Source organism: Pipistrellus hanaki (assembly GCF_964339955.1).
Source record: "Pipistrellus hanaki genome assembly, chromosome: 7".
In the NCBI taxonomy this organism is placed as follows: domain Eukaryota; kingdom Metazoa; phylum Chordata; class Mammalia; order Chiroptera; family Vespertilionidae; genus Pipistrellus; species Pipistrellus hanaki.
Genome location: NC_140509.1, coordinates 85,024,140 through 85,045,295, shown reverse-complemented (window position 1 = coordinate 85,045,295; position 21,156 = coordinate 85,024,140). Strand labels below are relative to the sequence as shown.

At 44.6% G+C, this 21,156-nt stretch overlaps 1 protein-coding gene across 1 annotated transcript in view; it reads right to left on the bottom strand.

Annotated features, from left to right (window-relative positions):
* TULP4 (TUB like protein 4) overlaps window positions 1–7,316 on the bottom strand; it is a 114,044-nt gene extending 106,728 nt beyond the window's left edge. The window contains exon 1 of the mRNA XM_084889698.1: window positions 7,035–7,316. The gene's annotated coding sequence lies outside the window, so the exon portion shown is untranslated. The remainder of the gene's footprint in view (window positions 1–7,034) is intronic.
* Window positions 7,317–21,156: the final 13,840 nt, after the last annotated feature.

Here is a 21,156-nt window from a genome sequence, read left to right as displayed (position 1 = left end):
ACACATAAAACGATACAGAAGCCAAGAAACAAATATCTTCCACACAGAACAGTGTGACCGTGATTAAAACCACAGGACTAAAAATTCAGTAGCTCAAAGTTTGCGTTCCAGTTGATTATCTATCTTCTTTCAGAAAATGAGGCCGATTTCTACTGCCTTACCTATCAGGAATTTCCTATGCTCCAAGACAGTTCACTTCTCAAAATAACCTTCTGCAGTAACAGCCAGTTCTTAAGACCAGGCAGACACAAATTGGAGAGAAAGGAATTTATACTGAATCTTAACTTTTAGAAGCTCATTCATGAGCTTATCTGTGAGTGAGTCCAGACTCCCCCTTACTCAGACACTCACCTTGGGCCCACTTTACCTTTCATTAACACCAAAAGAGGTTCAACTCAAACCAGTTTTGCTAGTCACTAACAATGTAGAAAAGGCTGGGTAATAAGTGACTGAGAGTAAAAGGTTGAAGTCATTGGCTTAAATGGACCTCTAGAGATTATTGGTACCTTTCACATGAGATGAGGGTGCTTACCTACTTCCCACAAAAAGTTATGGCTGTCTTGTATACACCAGAGAAACGGATCAATTCTCCGAAGCCAGCACATGCCCATCTTTACGCATCATGTAAAAAAGAAAGAACTTAACCATCGAACACAGGCAAAGGACAGTCAAGGAGATTCCATTTCTATGACCATTAGCCTCGGAGGTCAGTTATTTACAAAACACAGCAAGCTAAGGAAGGGAAGACACTGGGAGAGCCATGACTCTCCGAATTAAACACCATACTCACACCATTTCTGAACCATCAAAAACCTTGAGTCTTCTCTACTTATTTACAATCTATAATAGTAAAAGCGTAATATGCTAATTAAACCAATGTCCTTCCAGATGAAGCCCGGGCTGCGAGGGAAGCCGGGGCCCTGGTGCCAGCAGCCGAGGGAAGGAAGGCCTACTCTTGCAGGAACTTCACACATCAGGCCTCTAGTTTATAATAAATTCCTAGAAGGCTGATTTCAGAGCACCTTATAAACACTGTTGCTTCTAATGGTACTTAATATTTATCCATCACATTTTTTGCACATAAACACACATAAGATACAAATCCGATTCACTACACTACACCACAACATTTTTCAAATCATGAATTTTAACTGATCAAAACCATAAATAAATCTATACCATATAGTTACGTAATTGTCCAGCTGGTCAATTACGTAACTATATGGTATAGGTTTGGTAGTGATCAGTTAAAAATTAAAGGTTGACATACTTATGTAAAATTTAATTATGGTAATTATTTGTGTACTTCATATCTCAGCACTTTGCTCTCCACTGATAACAGAGTAGCAATCAGAATGGTAAGAAGGAAGGAGATACAAAACAAACACAAACAGGATGCCTTAAATCCAAAAAGGTTGCAAACTGATGCTCTAGTAAGCTGTAAAGTATAGATTCTGGGTGGCACCCCAATCCTACACTACCCCATTTATTCCCAAGCCCCTTCGATCAAAGCTGGGTAAGAAGACAAACACTGTGTGTCATTTGTATTCTCACTTCTATCCCAGTAGTAAAAATTACTATTATTGGAATAATATAAGAAAACTGTGAGCTTTCTATCTTTTACTAAGAGAAATTGTGTTTTACTCCAAGCATTTTAAATATTACAGAAGTTATTTCATTATTCAGATATCAGAAAATTCATAAAAGTTAACTTACTTAATATGTTTTTAATGATTTTAGAGAGAGGAAGGGAGAAGGATAGAGAGACAGAAACATCAATCAGCTGCCTCCATCAATCAACACCCCCGACTGGGATTGAGCCCATAACCCTGGCATGTGCTCTGTCCGAGAATCAATCTATGACCTCCTGAGTTCATAAGTCGACGCTCAACCACTGAGCCACACTGTGGCTGAAACTGGCTATTTTAATATGTTTATTGGTCATGTATTTTTACTTTTACAAAATGATCTGTTCTGACTCTAAATCTGGAACAGGGACAGTACAGGAGGAGCCTGAAACATCTGTCATGCCAGAAAACAAAGAACTACATAGATAATAGAACCCTGCCATAGGATTTGGAGCCAACCTGGGTAAGCCTACCTACCCAGAGAGAGGGCAATTTGAGCTTCAAAAGGACAGTAACTGAGCCCTGGCTGGGATGCTTAGAGTGTCATCCGGATATATCAAAGTTTCGGGCTCAATTTCCAATCAGGAGAAATACAAGAAGCAACCAGTGAATGCATAAATAAGTCAAACAAACAATCTCTCTCTCTTCTAAAACAAAATCAATAAATTAAAAAAAAGGGGGGGGGGGAGACAATAACTGAAATGGACTGAAACAAATATAATAATCCTAAATAATAAAACCCTAATATGCAAATCAACTGAACGGTGGAGCGACAGGTTACTATGACGCAACACAGGGAGCACTGCTCATCAGAAGCTGGCTCATGCAGCAGCAGTGGCTGCAGCCTCTCCTGCCTCCGCTGCAGGTAGGCAGTTTTAGCAAGGGATCCCAAAATGTGAGAGAGATGTCTGCCTGCTGGCTTAGGCGATCCCCAGGGAGAACAGGCCTTAGCCAGCAGGCAGACATCCCCCCAAGGGGTCCCAGACTGCGAGAGGGCGCAGGCTGGGCTGAGGCACCCCTCCCAAGTGCATGAATTTCGTGCACCAGGCCTCTAGTAGAGTTATAAAGATATATACACAAAAAGGAAAAAAATCCTCATCCATCACTATAGGATACTAGGGAACTAACTTATGATTTGGGGAAGTGGTAATTAAAGGGAAACAATTAGGCATTATTCCCACCCTTCCTATACAATCGATATTATACCTCATGGTGAGTCCTATATACTGTATACTCTTCCATATAGCAAAACATACACCATTATCACATTAACTGGGAAACAGAAATGTCATCTACATAAGTCCCACTTTTCAAAAAGATATCACTATCTACATGGAAGGAAAAGATAGGACCCAACATGACATAATGTACACATTTGTTTTATCCCCCATGGATTCTATATCCTAAAAAGGAACATTAAGTAATAACTAACTTGTTTTCTCATTTTAATTAAACAAATATATCTACAAATTCCAGTGAGACCCAACCAGTGGTGTCTCAGTGGTTGGGGATGGATCCATGAACCACGAGGTCCCAGATTTGATTTCTGGTCAGGGTAGAAAAGCAACTGATTAATGTTCCTCTCTCACATCAATGTTTCTCCCTCCCTCCCCCTCTTTCTCTCCATCTCTCTAAGCATGATCTTGGGTAAAGATTTTTTTAAAAAAGGATTAAGATGGTGAATTTTAGGAGATATATATATATATATATATATATATATATATATATTATCACAAAACAATGTTTAGAATGTTAAAATTAAGAGAAATTTCACATTTTTTAAAATTTATCTTTATTGTTCAAAGTATTACAGATGCCCCCCTCTGACACTCTCCACCTCAACCTCCTCCTATTGTCTGTGTCCACAGGTTATGCATATATATAATAAAAGGGTAATATGCTAATTAGACTGGATGACTTCCTGGCGTCCTTTCTGACCAGGGCCCCAGGGAAGCCAGCCGGGGCCCCAAGTGCCTGCCTGTGGCTGGAGGAGGGAAGTTCGGGTCCAGGTGCCGGAGGGAAGCCGTGCTGGCAGCCAGGGGAAAGCAGGCCCACTCTTGCAGGAATTTTCATGCATTGGCCTCTAGTATGCATATAAGTTCTTTGGTTAATCTTTCCACCACATCCCCTTACCTCTGAGATTCCTCAGCCTGTTCCATGTCTCTGCATCTATTCTGTTAGGATATTTTGTTAATAGATTTCACTTATAAGTGAGGTCATGTGATACCTGTCTTCCTGACTGGCTTATTTCTCTTAGCACAATACTCTCCAGGTTCCTCTATGCTAGGGGTGTCGAACTCAATCAGAGAAGGGGCCAAAATCTAAAATCCAGCCTAAATCGCGGGCCGAATGGTTTACTGAACAGTCATAAACTGACAATGTCATAAACTGACAGCGGAGTACAGTGATGACAGCGCGGTGCGGGCCACATTGCAAGGCCTGGCGGGCTGGATTTGGCCCGCGGGCCGTGTGTTTGACACATGTGCTCTATGCTGTCTCAGAAAGTAAGAGATCCTTCTTTATTACAGGTGCATAGTATTCCATCGTGTAAATGTACCAATGTTTTTATATACTCAGCTACTGATAGGCACTTGGGCTGTTTCCAGGTCTTAGTTATTGTAAACAACACTACTATGAGCATTTGAATTTTAGTTGCATAGTCCCTCAGCTTCACCAAGGACAAATATATAATTTCAATAAAGCTTTTGGTAATATTGAAACTGCTTCACGAATCCTAAATAGGAACCAATGCAATAACTAAATCAAAGCATTTTAATAGTTTTACCCAATCTTTAATGCCCTTGATGAATCAATCATGTGCATAGTTGGGCCACTCAATCCATTTTCAATCTCTTTTATCCACAGAAGGGGACAGGAAAGACTATAATGGATATTTCCAATTCAATGGGAGAGATGAAGAACGATGGCCTATCTTAGCCATGTACAAGGTAGGCACTCAATAAACATTCATGAATTCTAATACTCAGTGAATCTGCAGTAAAACCAGAAAGAACACCTGCCTGTCACCCCCCGTCCTATCACCATCTAGTGAGAGGGCTGAAACCTCCACTGGTCTTTCATTACTTGGATCTTGGCATCAATGTTGGATGGTTCAATGTAAAACAGGTTTCATGTACCAACTATCCTTTTATGGGCTTAAAATTTTTTTTTTCTATTAGAGTTTTAGTGAGAAAAATAATGTAACCACACTGCCACTCTTATACCTCAATATGAAAACTAGAATGTTCAATATAACATACGTCTTTTCTAAATGAAAAAGTCATTGTTTTCAAATATATAACAGCAAGTGCATTATAGTCTTATTTCTCAGGCACAGGAAGCAGTCCTGGCGTTCCATTCTGCTCCCATGTCTGAAAGCTCTCCACGTGATCCCTCTAACTCAGAATTACATACCTCTGACTCCAGGGGTCAGCAACACCTCCCCCAACACATGGAAACACAATCCTTCCACAACGCTTACTGAGACAGAACGCTTCCTAACAACTCTTCCATACAAACTCTGCCCTAGTCTGTAGACGAGAAACTAAACACTGGATGTGGCTGCTCACAATGCATTCACATGCTCATTTCCACGACAGCAAACTATGAGGAAATGAGGTGGGGACTCTGAGGTCCGCCCAGTCTGTCGCTGCACAGTGTTGACACCCACTTGCGAACTGCCCGGGGAGGGGAGCAGCCAGGGCTCCGTGCAAGGTGCCCTGTCATCTCACATCCATCACGGCCCCCGCAGGCCGGTGCGGTGCTCCGGGCCTGGTGGTGACGGCTCTCCAGGGCCCCCGCACTGTTCCCAGCGGCCTTGCCTGCAAGAAACACACTCCCACTCCTGAGAGATGGAAACCCAGGGGCAGAGGCAGAGGCAGGGAGAAAGGGACCCCCCACCCTCACCCTCCAGGAGGGCTATTTACATTCTTCAAAGCCTTGGCAATAAAAGGCTTTCCCTGTGCTTTTCTTAAAAACCTGCCTCCTGGGTATCCTTAAGTAAACTCACTGAACTACTGCAAAATACCAAGAGGAGGAGTCCCCGACTGAGAAATCCAGGAACCGGCTCCCTGCAGGAGGGGTGGGGGGGAGAGGGGATTGTCCCCAAGGAGAGAAGCTGGGAGACCTCCCGGTCACCGTGGCCATCCAGCAGGTCAGGGTCACATCCACTCACGGGAGGACCGGGTCGCCCTCACCTCCTTCCCCGGAGCTGGGCGGCCCTCACCTTCCAACCTTGAAGGATGTGACGGGGGAAGCGGACCCCTCTCCCCCGCTCAGGGCCGGAGCGGGTCAAACTTCAGCCCCGCACGGCCACGCACTTTGTGGGCAGCGCAGACCGGGGGGCGGGCGGCATTCCCGGGCTCCGCCGCGGGGACAGCCCGGCCCGGACCAGACGGCGGAGCGGGCGTCCGGGCAGCCGCCGCGACAGGTGACCGGCCGGGGCACCCCGCGCCGGCGGCCGGGGCAGGACGGGGCCGGGGCGGGAGGGAAGCCCGCTCGGCCGGCGCCGGGAGGAAGAGGAGGAGCACAGCCCGTCTCCCCGGGGAAGCCGTGGTCGGGGCTTTTCTGGCTCCACAAGTCAGGGAAAACATGGCTCCGCGCCAAGCGCGCCGGTTCACACACAGGCACACGCACCCCGCGCTCCCCCGCCGCCTCCGAGGCCGAGACAAAGGCGGCCAGCCCCGCGCCGCCCGCAGCCCGGCCGCCTCCCTCCCCGCGCCCGCGGCCCCGCAGCCCGGCCTCCCGCCGCCCGCCGCCCGCCGAGGGGCCTGGCGGGCTCCGGCCCCGCGCCGCCTCGAGGGCACCGGCGCCGGCCCGGCCCGGAGAACGCCCGGGCGGCACGGGCCGCCGCCGCCGCGCACGCAGGGCGATGGGGACCGCGGCCCCCGCCGCCGCCCCTCACCTCCGGGCCGTGCGGGCCGCGCCGCTCCGCCTGCAGCAGCCCCGCCGCCGCCTCCCCCCGCGTCTCGGTCGAGTCTCCGCCTCCCTCGGCCGCCGCCGCCGCCGCCGAAGGGCCGGGCGCCGCGCCACGTGACCGCGCCACGTGACCCCGGCGGGCGGCGGCGCCTCCGCGCCCGGCCCCGCGCCCCGCGCCCCCGCGCCCCGCCGTTCCCGCCGCCGCCGCTCCGGGCTGGGGTCGCGGCCGCCGCCTCGCCCGGCGCTCGGTCCCCGCCCGGGGTCTGCCCCGCCGCCCCCTGCTCCCGTCACGGAGCCCCGGCCCCACCGACCGCGGCCCGGGCGATCGGCCGCCTCCCCGGCGGCTGCTCCCCGGCGAGGACCACGCGGACCGCGCGGCTCCCGCCGGCCGCCGAGCACTCCCTCCGGGCCCCCGCCGGCGCGGCCCGCTCGGTGGGGCCGGAAGTGCACGTCCCGCTGTGTGAACGGGAAGCACCGACCCGCTCCCACCTGGGACCGGCGTTTCTCCCGCGAAGACGGCCGTGGAGGTGCCTGGCGGGGTGCCCGGGGACGCCTTCCCCAGGCGGCGTGGGGAGAGGACCGGCGGCGTCACTAACGCACAAAGGGGGGCGCGGCTGCCGCCCGGCCTTGAGGACCGCCGCGGCGGACACTCCGCGGGGCCCGCCCTTTCCGCGGGGCAGGCCGCGCTGGGGCGGCGGCCCGCGGAGGGGCGGCTCTTCCTGAACACAGGCGGGTCGCCTCCTTCCTTCAGTGATTCGAGGCGTAAAATGCCCCAAACTGTTAAGTCTAACAGCCACTCTTTGTAAGGGATCGAACTTTTCCCAATTCTGCCTAATTGCCAAATTTCTCAAATCAGGTTCATATGTTAAGAATTCCTGCTGTGGCCGAGACCGGTTTGGCTCAATGGATAGAGCGTCGGCTTGGGGACTGAAGGGTCCCGGTTCGATTCCGTTCAAGGGCATGTACTTTGGTTGCGGGCACATCCCCAGTAGGGGGTGTGCAAGAGGCAGCTGATGGATGACTCTCTCTCTTCGATGTTTCTAACTATCTCTCTCCCTTCTTCTCTGTACAAAATCAATAAAATATATTTTTTTAAAAAAAGAATTCCTGCTGTGAATTTCTGGATGTCAGAAAGGAAAGAAAAAATTAGACGAAGAGTTCTGAAATTCCATGCCTGAGGTTTCACAAGAGTTGGCAAGTGCTACCTAGATTTTTTTTTAATTAAAAAAAAAAAGATTTTTAAACAAGCAATACTTGCTTCATGCAAATACATTAATACTTCTAATAATGCACTTAATAGAAGTATTTATATCAGTATTATTTGATAACAGTATAGCACACCAAAAATATTGAAATCTTTTAGAAAAAAATACATGTAGGTATTATCTATACTAATAAAAGGGTAATATGCTAATTAGACCAGAAGACCTTCCAGCCCACCTTCCGGACAAAGCCATGGTGGCAGGGCAGACATGTTTAGGGGTGATCAGGTGAGAGGGGAATGGGTGGGGAGGAGGTGCAGTTGTGGGCGAGCAGGCTGGTGGAGAAGGCATTTGGGGGTGATCAGGCCTGCAGGCAGGCAGGTGAGCTAAGGTTAGGAGCCAGCGGTTCCAGATTGCAAGAGGGATGTCCCAGAGGGATGTCACAGACTGGAGAAGGTGCAGTCTGAGCTGAGGGACATCCACCCCCTGCATGAATTTTGTACATAGGACCACTAGTAGTAAACATAAAAGATAATCCTCACTCAACAAGTATTATGCTTCAACTGAGAGCTCAACATTATTATAACACTAGAGGCCTGGTGCTTGAAATTTGTGCACAGGTAAGGTCCCTAGGCATGGCCGCTGATCACAGCCCTTTGGTTCCTTCGGTCTGTGCCGCCCCCTGGTGGTCAGCACATGTCATAGCGAGTGGCTGAACTGGTCAGGTTGAACTACAGAGGGCACAATTTGCCTTTTAGCCTTTTATTATTTAGGATAATGGGGGAAGCAAAGGAAGTAAACAAGGTAGCCCTTATCCTCAAAGTGCCCCTCCCCCCCCCCCCCCCACACACACACACACACACACACGGAGGGATAAGCAATCAGAGCCTGGAGAAAATATTTTTAATCTGACCCTAATGTCTTTAGTTACTAAAAGGAATAAAGTAAAGATGAAACTGCATGGGAAGAACTTTCTTGACTTAACAAAATACAATCTACATAACAGAATTAAAAGTATTTAGCAAACACCATCAATTCTGAACAACATGGGTGTTCTTTCTTATGAGAATGAAATAATATTAAGCTTGAAACCGTTCTTTTCCTAACAGCACAGTTTTACTTCAGGCCCACACGCATAAACTGTCTTGTTCAAGCACGGTTAGGCGCACATGCAGCCAATGTTTGCACACCTGTGAAGGCCCTCACATTTGTGTTCTACCTCCCCAGTTCCCAGTGTCCGTGGTTATGTGAATGGTCTTTGAAGCAAGTTACCTTCCTTGAAATTCTGCTTCTACTGAGACAAGTGACAAGAACGAGATTCCTAACACTGCTTCTTTAAGCATACATTCTGCTTCCTAACTACTCACAGGGCTGTTGAAAGAATTAAGTGGCTTGGCTCAGTGGTTGAGCGGCAAACTGAACCAGGAGGTCCCAGTTTGATTTCCTGTCAGGGCGCATGCCCAGGTTCCAGGCTCAACCCCCAGTGGGTGGCAAGCAGAAGGCAGTCAATAGCCCATTCTCATCATTGATGTTTCTCTCTTCCTCTCTGAAATCAATTTTAAACTATTTTTTAAAAATAAAGTACTTAACATAGTGCCTGATACATGATAGATACTCAATCAAAAATAACAGCTCAGGTTTATGAAGTGCTTCCTATGGGCCACTGTGCCTTGCTGGTTCTCAGTTTTACTATTCTTTCCGTCACCTGTGGCTCTTGGTGGGTGCCTTACCCACCAACATTCCTTAGGGATCTATTCTCTCTCTGCCTTTTGAGGATGAAAATGGTTTTCTTATGTTAACTTGAAGGCTCATTTATAGCAATCTATTACATATGTCGTGAATTTACATTTTAAGCTTTAATAAAAGGTCTAGGAAATGAAAATGATCGCCTTTCATTCGGAAATCTGAGGCAACTGGGAGCCATTTGGAAGATTTGGCAAAGGGGACCCTTCCACTGGCCTCTGAAATCCCATTCATCCAACAATTCTAATTCTGTTATGTTCAAAAGACTTTTAAATATTAGAAAATTCGGCAACACATTTGATGAAAGTAAACCATTCCATAATTGTTAAATAGCAATTACTAGAAGAAAGTGTATCTCCTTCATGATGTTGACTCTCTTAACTGGCTGTCCTTACTACCCTGATCTAGTTTCCAAGAGTTCTGAGAGAGATGGGACTTTTCTTTGTGCTATCCCTGTCTTGGGTCACACAGTGAGCTCAGAGCTCAAACTGGATTTGACAGGCATCTTGGTCACAACCTGACAATCGGGTTGTGGGGAGAATATTGTCCATATCATTTGGCTGTGCAATACGGAAGAAGTGTGGGCCCAGAGTGGCGGCTGGGCACAACTGCATGACTCTAAGGCTGGGCCTGAAGGCACCAGGCATTAGAAATCACAGCCAGGCACTCTCCCTGCAGGGAGCACTCCCAGGCCGTTTCCCTCCCCCTTTCCTGGCTGTCCTCCACCCCTAACCTCTAAGGGACCCCATGAGACTTGCAACCAGGGAAGCAATGGGCAGCAGCAGCTCATCCCGGGCTCACCCCTGAGCCTGTCTCCACAGCCCCCTTTTCTCTGACTCCCAGTGGCCAGAGCAGCCCAGCCTAGGCTCTCCTGTTGCATCTTCTATGCCCTTCCTTGTTTCACTCCCCTATGTATATTTTTGCTGCAGTCAATACATTCTTGCTTGTTTTTACACACACACACACACACACACACACACACACACACACACACAGGAAATCAGAGCCGGGGCCTGGGTTGGTCTCTGCATCCCTCTCTCCCCATCATGTTACTATAGGAGTTCCAGATACTGAAGATCCAGTTTCTGATGACTCTAGCCTTTCAGTCACCACCACATTCAGCATAGGGATCGGGAAACAGGGTCCTGGACATAGGAATATGGAAGGTGTTCATGGCAAAGGAGCTAGAGCTTTTGGAGAATTAAAATGAAAGCCTTTTGTCTTTCAGTGGATCCCGAGAGCCAAAAACACCAGTGCCTGGTTAGGCCTCATTACAGGAAGACAGCATTCAGAATTGGGAGGAAATGTCCGAGGTGCACTGTGCTCAGCATAGCCAGCTACCTCCGGCTGTTCCTCCCTCCAGCTGTTCCTCTGGTTCTGACACTACCACAGTCCCAGTCTAACGATATTAATAAGTTGGAGCACAACCTAGGAAGGGTAGCCAGGAGGGTAAGGACTTGAGAAGCTGTATTAGGATGCTGTGCAGTTTTTTTTTTGTTGTTGTTGTTGTTGTTTTAAATATATTTTATTGATTTTGTACAGAGAGGAAGGGAGAGAGATAGAGAGTTAGAAACATCCATGAGAGAGAGTCTTCGATCAGCTGCCTCTTGCACACCTCCTACTGGGGATATGCCTGCAACCAAGGTACATGCCCTTGACCGGAATCGAACCCGGGACCTTTCAGTCCCCAGGCCGACGCTCTATCCATTGAGCCAAACCGGTTTCGGCTGCTGTGCAGTTTTATAAATAGCTGGCAAAGACAATGGGGGTGCTTAATACAGAGACAGAAGACAATGCGGGTGAATAACGTCATGTGGGCACAGTATTTCTTTTTAATTATTGAGCTGCTACTTTGGACCAAGCACTGTCCCGGAGCCAGTGTGTGGTTTAGGGTTCAGATAAGAGAGAGCCTTGCCACAGGATGGTAAGATAGCCTGGAGCCACTCATGCCTCTGCTTGGACTCTGACGAGCTAGGCTGGACAGAGAGGGCAAGGTCCTTCTTCAAGGCTCAGTCTTAAAGCCCGGAGCCTCTCCTCGGCCAGCTGCCTGCTCTCCCCCTCCTGCGAGTGCCGGCAGAGCAAAGGCAACACCGCTGCCCAGGCCCGGAAGTGCCGGCCGGCTCCCTCTGGAAAGGAGGAAGATGGCGGCATCTGCCCTGCTGCCTCCGGGCCCTCATCTCAGAGGCCTGAGGAGCAGATGAACTCTGGCCTGCACGGGGCTGGTCAGACAATGGTGTTTGCCCTGGCTGGGTTAACTCAGTGGATAGAGGTCGGCCTGCGGACTGAAGGGTCCTGGGTTCAATTCCAGTCAAGGGCACACACCTCGGTTGCAGGCTCAATCCCCTGGCCCCGGTGAGGGCTTCTATGAGAGGCAACCAATCCATGTGTCTCTCTCACATGTTTCTTTTTGTCTGTCTCTCCCCGTCCCTCTATTCTCTCTCTAAAAAAAAAAAAAAAAACCAATGGAAAAATATCCTCAGGTGAGGATAAATAAAAATATAAAAATAAGTATAGCCATTGAAAACAAAAAGTGTTTGTAATCGTCTCTTTCCCCCCCTCCAGAAGAGAGGAGGTGAGCAGGCTGCCATGCTTTGCCCAGTCACCGCTTCGTTCTCCTCCCTCCTAGTCCTTCCTCGCTGAGGCGGGTCCTTAGGCAGCCCTGCATTCTGCCAGTTCCCGGTCTGAGTAGGTAACTGTTGCTGGGCACCATTTTTCCTTCTAGCAGAGTAGTCAGTGGTCTTCCGAAAGGGATAGAATTGGTCTTAGTTCAACAACTATTAAAGCAGGTAGACACCCTTGTCTTGGGTAAATATTTTTTTTTTCCTGGCAGTGTCTTAAAACTGCCTCACGTCTTAACATGCAGAATTGATGTCTGGGAAGAGGAGTGATTTGGGAAAGATTTCCATGAACCACCCTACGGCCAGCCTGCTGAGGAGGGCTAGGTCTGGTGGGAAGGAATGCCCTGAACTGAGGGAGAGAGCAGAGCAGACAGAAGCTGTGGCCCGCCCCGGGGGCTGGTCAGGGGAAGCTGGCCAGGACACCCCAAGGCTGTGCCAAAGCCACTTCTGACCAAACCTCAGGAGGCTGGCTGCTCTGGGAAGCGCTTGAATGAGAGCCCTGGAGTCGGGAGCAGAGGCTGTAAGGCTTGGGGCTGAAGACAGGTAGACTATCAGGCTTGTAGCTAAAGCACAGTACAAGGAAACTGACTTCACTCAAAGATCAACACCGTGAATACACCATGAATACTTTGGGCTCATTTGCTGTTTATTTATTTATTTATTTATTTATTTATTTATTTATAATATATTTTATTGATTTTGTACAGAGAGGAAGGGAGAGAGATAGAGAGTTAGAAACATCGATGAAAGAGAGTCATCGATCAGCTGCCTCTTGCACACCCCCTACTGGGAATGTGCCCACAACCAAGGTACATGCCCTTGACCTGAATTGAACCCGGGACCCTTCAGTCCCTAAGCCAACGCTCTATCCATTGAGCCAAACCGGTCTCGGCTCATTTGCTATTTATATATAACCTGTTTGTTATAGCTTGTCTTTGTTTTAGCTGCCACGTGGCAGAACTAGAACGGAAGAACACGTCACAAGGCCTGGGCTGTCATCCAGACCAGCACTTGCTGACCATGTGTTTGGGCACATTACTCCATCGCTCCAGCTTCATTCCTCAGTCTGTAAAATGGGGAGGGATGTTGGTCCCTGATCCTTTCCAACTTGAAAGTTCTATAGCTTTTTCTTTTCTTTCTTTCTTTTTAAAATAAACATATATGTGCTTTATTTCAGGGAGGACTTAATTCAATAAAAAGTTAGATATAATTTAGGTATCAACTTACTAACTTACTAACAATAACATTTCTATGTCATGACAAGGCCTGGATTTTGAATAGAGTAACTTTCAGGCAACAGTAGCTAAGGCCCAAGCAATTAGGTATAATAAAGCACTGTTACAATATTTCTGTTTGTAATGACTAATCTGAAGGTCTATAGTGTTTTCAATGAAATTGTTGTGGAGAGGAACAACAGTTGGCTTCCCTATTGTCTGGAATATTTGCACCAACCTACACAAGGAATGTTTCATTATACTAAGCCATGTGAACATGAAGAACAAGGTTAACTTGCTGAAGCAATTTTAGGTTGGTTTTCCTCTTACTGGCTGAAAAAATCATCCCAGATGTTGACTAACAGGATATCAAGTTATACCTACAAATATCAAGTTATACCTACTTACGCATTAAGCTCCAAAGAAAATGACTTATTACTCAATAACTTTTGTTGACGAAGGTAGAGGAAGAGAGTCTATGAAAGATTTAAGTATTTGAGTAGTACTATTTAAGAATCGGACTATAGATGAAATAAGCCCCAGTAGTGATTTGCCTACATTGAAGTAGACTTCCTCAAAATAATTAGAGTTTGGGATATTGTAGCAGAGATGAGTAACTAGAACCTTAGGAGAAAAATGATTAAGTCTATATTTCCTATTATATATATCCATTTCTAGTGCCCAGAACTGTGGCAAATAGTGATGAAATGTGTGAGGACTAATTGGATGAATGAATAACTAACAAATCTGGATGGATGATGGGTAGATGAATCATTTAACCATGAATGAATAAATCAAGCATTCATATGAAAGCTATAATGGTTTGGAATAAAAGAACACTAAACATTTGTGGAAAAGGTTCACATGTTAACTAGTATTTGTTTCTGGATATTTAAAGTAAAGGGATAACTGGAGGTATTCAAGAATAAATAGATTGGGCAGCTACTTGGTAGATGTAAAGGGATAAAGAAGGCCCAGCTTGGAAAGGTGTTTGGACTAGTTTTGTCGTGATATTCTCTGATCTTTTTTTTTTTTTTTTTTTTTAAATATATTTTATTGATTTTGTACAGAGAGGAAGGGAGAGAGATAGAGAGTTAGAAACATCGATGAGAGAGAGTCATCGATCAGTTGCCTCTTGCACACCCCCTACTGGGGATATGCCCGCAACCAAGGTACATGCCCTTGACCGGAATCGAACCCGGGTCCCTTCAGTCCCCAAGCCGACGCTCTATCCATTGAGCTAAACCGGTCATTCTCTGATCTTTTAAATAAAGTGATTAAAGTTAAGGATTGTATAGTTGGCTCTTTTAACAACTATCTTCAGATTTTCAAGTTATAATTTTAAGAAGTAAGAAATATATCAATATGAGATGAGCCCTGACTGGTTTGGCTCAGTGGATAGAGCATTGGCCTGTGGACTGAAGGGTCCCAAGTTTGAATCTGGTCAAGGGCATGTACCTTGGTTGCGGGCACATCCCCAGTGGAGAGTGTGCAGGAGGCAGATGATCAATGTTTCTCTCTCATTGATGTTTCTAACTCTTTATCCCTCTCCCTTTTTCTCTGTAAAAAATCAATAAAGTATATTTAAAAAATATATATATATGATGAAAAATCTATATCTTTAAATGGTTTTCATATTATACACCAAAGTAATCATAAATTAAGTACATATAATTATAGGCAAGGTACCCTGCAGGAAATAATCAGCTTCTGGATTCTGGGCTTGCAAACCTAAACACATATAGAAATGATAAAGAATACCATTTATTATGACATTGTAAAAAATATTTGGTTTTGATATTTAAGAAAGACTTAGATCTTACACGAAAAATTTCAGAGGATGAGGAGGAAAATATACATTGATATCCATTCATATCTCTGAAGAAAAATTCTAAATATTAATTTTATTCAACTTCAAAAGATTAAAAGATGGAATAGGAAGTTATCTTGGAGAAATAAGATAACACAAAGTACACAAACTGAATAGTTTTCTAAGATGTGATTCTATTAAATATATACATATAGCCAGAACCGGTTTGGCTCAGTGGATAGAGCGTCAGCCTACGGACTGAAAGGTCCCAGGTTCGATTCCTGTCAAGGGCATGTACCTTGGTTGCGGGCACATCCCTAGTGGGGGATTTGCAGGAGGCAGCTGGTTGATGTTTCTCTCTCATCGATGTTTCTGACTTTCTGTCCCTCTCCCTTCCTCTCTGTAAAGAATCAATAAAATATATTTAATACACACACACACACACACACACACACACATTGAGTGGCCAGATTATATGTTCAAAGATCATAATAATCTGGCCTCTTAGTGTATATGTATGTATATGTATGTATATGTCCTAAATAGTACATACTTTCTGCTAACCTTGCCTCATCTCTGAACAATGGAAGAGATGCTATGGAGAAGTAGGCTAGTTGCTTAGCAACCTGAAATTAGCGAAACATGTCCCCTTTTGTTTACGTGTTTTAAGCTTTTCAAGAGGAACTACAAGATAAATGACAAAAATGTAAAAACTCATAATGCTAGCACCACACAATGTATGTCAGACCATCAAATTGTATATCTTAAATATATGCAACTCTTCATGGTCAAAGAGCCTATATAACAAAAGCCTAATATGCAAATTGTTCAATCAGGAGTTCAACCATTCGCTATGATGTGCGCTGACCACCAGGGGGTGGCACGGAAATTGGTGGTTGTCAGCAGCAGGTGGCAGTGGAGGTGCTGCCAGCTCCAACGGACACTGATGAGAGCAGGACCATGGCGGGATGATGGAGCAAATGAGTGAGCAGTGTCAGGCACTGAGGGAGCTGGGTGGGGGCCCCCGGTCCCGATGGATCATCCCACAGGCAGGATAGTGGAGCAGATGAGAGGGTAGTGCCAGGCCACGGCAGGGTGCAAGGCAGGGTTCTGGGGCCGTGAGGCTGGGGGCACAAGCTAGAGCTCATTCCTGCAGGCCACCCTGAGGGACACCACCTGTGCATGAATTCGTGCACCAGACCTCTAGTACCTCAACAAGAACAAAAATAGCACTTCTAAAGTCTAAATGGGTTAAGAACAGCCGGGACCGGTTTGGCTCAATGGATAGAGCATCGGCTTGGGGACTGAAAGGTCCCGGGTTCGATTCCGGTCAAGGGCATGTACCTTGGTTGCGGGCATATCCCCAGTAGGGGGTGTGCAAGAGGCAGCTGATTGATGACTCTCTCTCATCGACGTTTCTGACTCTCTATCTCTTTCCCTTCCTCTCTGTACAAAATCAATAAAATATATTAAAAAATAAATAAATAAATAAATGGGTTAAGAACAAATAAAAAAAAATAGGAAAATATTTCAAATGTAATAAATATGAGGGTAGAACAATAAAATAGCTCTTGCTGATGAAGGCGGCTCTTTTTGTTTAATAGCAGAGGGCGTTTGGAAGCCTAAAGGTAAATTTGAGGTCTGAGGCCAATAAAGCCTTTGTAAAGCTTTCTATACAGTGGTCTCAAAAGAAGAAATAAAGATACTGTTTTAATCCTCAAATGTGAATGTTTATAAAGTAAAAAATGACCCTTTTTAATTTTTTGCCAATACAAGGAAAATGCATTATTTTTCCGGTAGAAATTAAGTCTGAAATCTAAACCAAATTCATTTATTCCAATATACTGCTTCTCAGTAAAATTATATATAGTTTGTAGCAGCATTTTATTTCGCTAAACACTGCACAGAGAGCAAAGGAAGGACAAATTTTAGGTCATGGAAGGTCCGGATCCCCAAAGCAGACAATAGTGTCATTTCAAACTCTAGGTCAGAGCTCCTCCTACTGGAATAACATACTCAGTACAAGATATCAGACTCCTGGTCAAGACTCAAATTTTTAACAGATGTTAACACTGTAGCATACTTAATAAGTCACCAATTCCTTCTTTGTGGCAGGGGGAAAATGTCACACCAAGTGCTAATTTCTAAACATCCATGTTATATCTTCCATTCATCTTATAACTGGCATGTACTTTGAGATCTGGGTTAACATTTACTTCTGATCTACCTGGTTTAAAAATATTCATGTCACCTTAACAACAACTATGAGGAAGGAACTGCTCTGGTCTTATTTTATGAGGTACATGATAGATCTATTTCCTATGTATTTGTGGCTTTAATGTTATTGTAAATGGTATTTCTAAAATTTTATTTTTCAGTCTTTCATTGCTGGTATAGAAAACTTAACTTTTGTTTATTGATGTATCCAATGACTTTGTTAAATTCAACTGTCATCTTTTTAGATTTTATAAGGTTTTCAACATACACAATCTTGTTATCTGTGACAACAGTTCTTTTACAATCTGCATGCCAGTTATTTCTTTTTCTTTTCATACTAGCTAGAACTTTAGAAGTATAATGATTAGAAATGGTAAAGTGGATATTCTTGCCTTGTTCCCAGTTCTAGGCGGGAGCATTCTTTTTTTCTTTTTTTTCTTTTTTGTTTCTATTCTATATTAATTATTTCAATAGGTGTACTTATTAGATTGAGGAAGTTCCCGTATTTTTCTAGTTTGTGGAGTTTTGTTTAAATCATGAATGTTAAATTTTGTCACATACTTTTTTTCTGCATGTATTTCATGATCATATTGCTTTTCTCCTGTATTCATTCTATTAATGTGAGTCATACTAATTGATTGTTGAATGTTGAAATAATCTTGCTCAAATGGTTATGATGCATTATTCTTGTTATATATTGCCAATATTAAAAATATATATATATATATCTCCTTGTTGTATATTGCTAGATTCCATTTGGTGGTGTTTTGTAAGGATTGTTGTGTCTATTCTCATGAGAGAATTTAGTTGATATTTGTTCTTGTAATATTTGTCCAGGTTTGGTGTCAGGGTTATGTAGGCCTCATAAAATAAGTTGGGAAGTGTTCTTTACCGTTGTCTCAAAGAGTTTGTGTAAAAGGGTATAAACTTCTTCCTTAAATGTTTGATAGAATTTCAGCTGGGCCTATAGTTTTGTGAGATTTTTAAATTAAATGTTCAATTTTTAAACTTTTAAACTTTACCTTTTATCTTGTGTTGGTTTTGATATATTTCGTTTTTTCAAGGAATTTATGTATTTCATCTAAATTGTCAAATTGGCATAAAGTCATTTGTAATTTTTTTATTATGCTTTTAATCTGTAGGATCTATAATATCCTCTTTCATCCCTGGCATTTCTAATTTATATTTTCTTTTTTCCCCATCCTTTGAAATTCGGTGAGACTTGTTTTATAAGCCAGCGTACACTCCGAGAGCAGTGACTGTTGCATATTCACTTGAAAAGAATGAGGATTCTGCTTTTGTCAGGGGAAGTGTTCTGTAAATGTCAAATGGATTGACAGAATTATCAAATCTTCCGTATCCTTGCTCACTTTATACTTTCCCTGGCTTCAGCTCTGGAATCAGCCATTCCTCCAAGGACTCTTTTTAGTGTAGAATAGCATTTAGAAACTAAGATCTGGGGCTTTTGTTATGAGGGTGTCTTTGCTTCTAGGCTCTTTCAAGAAACAGAGGACATTATTGCACACACACACACACATTTATAATAATTTCTAGAACTTTCTGTATAAAAATTACATATTTATCATGAGTTATATTTCCAATTCCAACAACATTCCTGTATTCTTTTCAGACACTGAGAAACTTGGCTCCTAGTAGCCTCAATATATTTAATTACTAGTGGCCTGGTACACGGGTCCGTGCACATTGAAAGGGAAATAATTAGAATATTTTAACATTGCTATTTGCCTTTTCTCCCTCAGCGCCTGGGAGCTGGGTGACGTGTGTGTCCCACCCCCACCTCCATTGGCTATCTGCAAGGCGATCAGGCCCCGCTCGAACCCACTGTGGCCTGGCGCTGCCCACTCATGCTCCCTCACAGCCACTCCTCCTCCAATGCCAGAATTTCTGTGCCAGGAGGGAAAGGAAAAAGAGGATAGGAAGGGAAAAAAGAAAACATTTTTAAGGTCTTTGTTATCTTTCCACCCATTTACTCTGTCTCTCTGGGCTCCTCATTCTTCCCAGCAGACCTGGCCTTTCTTCTGGGATAATTTCCCGTCAGCCTGAAGAACATCTTTCAGGATTCCTTGTGACACAGATCTGCTGATGACAAGTCTCCAAGCTTTTTCTATCTGAAATGTTTTGATTTCAGTCTTGAAGGATAGAATTCTAATTTGACTGTTCTTTCACTTGCAATAATTTAAAGGTGTGTTTCCATTGTCCTCTGGCCTTCATTGTTTTTCATGACATATGTGATGAGTCTCTGTTTTCTTCCAGCTGCTTTTAGAGATTTTTCTGTATCTTTGGTTTCAGCATTTTGACTATATTGTGCATAAGTTGGCTTTTCTTTGCACCTGTCCTGCAATCCTATTAACTTCTTGTCTGTGGGCTAGTAACGCTTTAGGTGTTCTGACACCCAATTTCAGTGTGCGTAGAAAGAGTTGCCCACATCAATAAGCAATTTTCAGATACCAGCAGAGTGCCCGAGAATTTAACCCAATTCTGAACTGTCCGCATAGAGATAGCATCAGATTCCATAGGTTCTGGGCTCAGACCTCCAGGACTGCACAGCTACCACCTCCTCTTCAGATGCCAGTCACAGGTTGTCACCTGTACATCTGACCGACTGGCTATAAGTCAGAGGTTCCCACAAACCTCTCTCCTTGGGTTCTATTAACTTGCTAGAGTGAGTCACAGAAGGAAGAAAAACATTTTACTTATGAGATCACCAATCTATTATAAAAGGATATCACTAAGGAACAGCCAGATGGAAGAGATGAACAAGGCAAGGTAGTGGGAAAGGGCATGGAGTTTCCACTCTTCTCCAGGTGCACCACTCTCTCCAAACCTCCAACCTGGAAGCTCCCCAAACCCATCCTCCTGGGCATTTATGGAGGCTTCATTATATAGGCAAGATTGATTAAATCACCGATTATTGGCAATTGATTCACCCTCCAGCCCCTCTCCCCTCCCCAGCAGTTGGGATGAAAGTAGGAATGAAAGTTCCAACCCTCTAATCACATGAGTGGCTCTCCTGGCAACCAGCCCCCACCCTTCTGTGCTTCTAAGTTAACTCATTCAGGTAAAAAAAGACACCTTTATAATTCTCATCACTTAGGAAATTCCAAGGGCCTGGGGAATTGTGCGTCAGGAACTGTGGACTGACTACATACACCAGTATATGAGAAATACATTTTGGTTATCTGAATGGCCAAATATACATTTCTTATAAATCATGGCATTGCAATGTCATTCAATAATTTTTGAAAATTACCAGCCATTCTCTTATAATGATATCAAAATTTAGAAAAGTTTAGTAACTTGCCCCAAATCACTAACTATTCATCGATAAAACAGATTCAAACACAGAATTCTTGATGCCCAATTTCACAGTCTTAACCATTATGCTATGCTTTTTTTTATTGAAACAAATGTCGGTTTTTTTTTTTTTAAATATATTTTATTGATTTTTTACAGAGAGGAAGGGAGAGGGATAGAGAGCTAGAAACATCGATGAGAGAGAAACATCAATCAGTTGCCTCCTGCACACCCCCTACCGGGGATGTGCCTGCAACCAAGGTACATGCCCTTGCCCGGAATCGAACCCGGGACCTTTCAGTCTGCAGGCTGACGCTCTATCCACTGAGCCAAACTGGTTTGGCAAAATGTAGGTTTATTAATACTAGAATAAAATATTCCCATTTAGAAATCTTCAAAGATATACAAAAGCAGACAGAACATTAACTAAACTGCAGACTTCACACAAATTTTCTCAGATTTCACCTAGTGTGCCTGTCCTGTTTCCAGAGC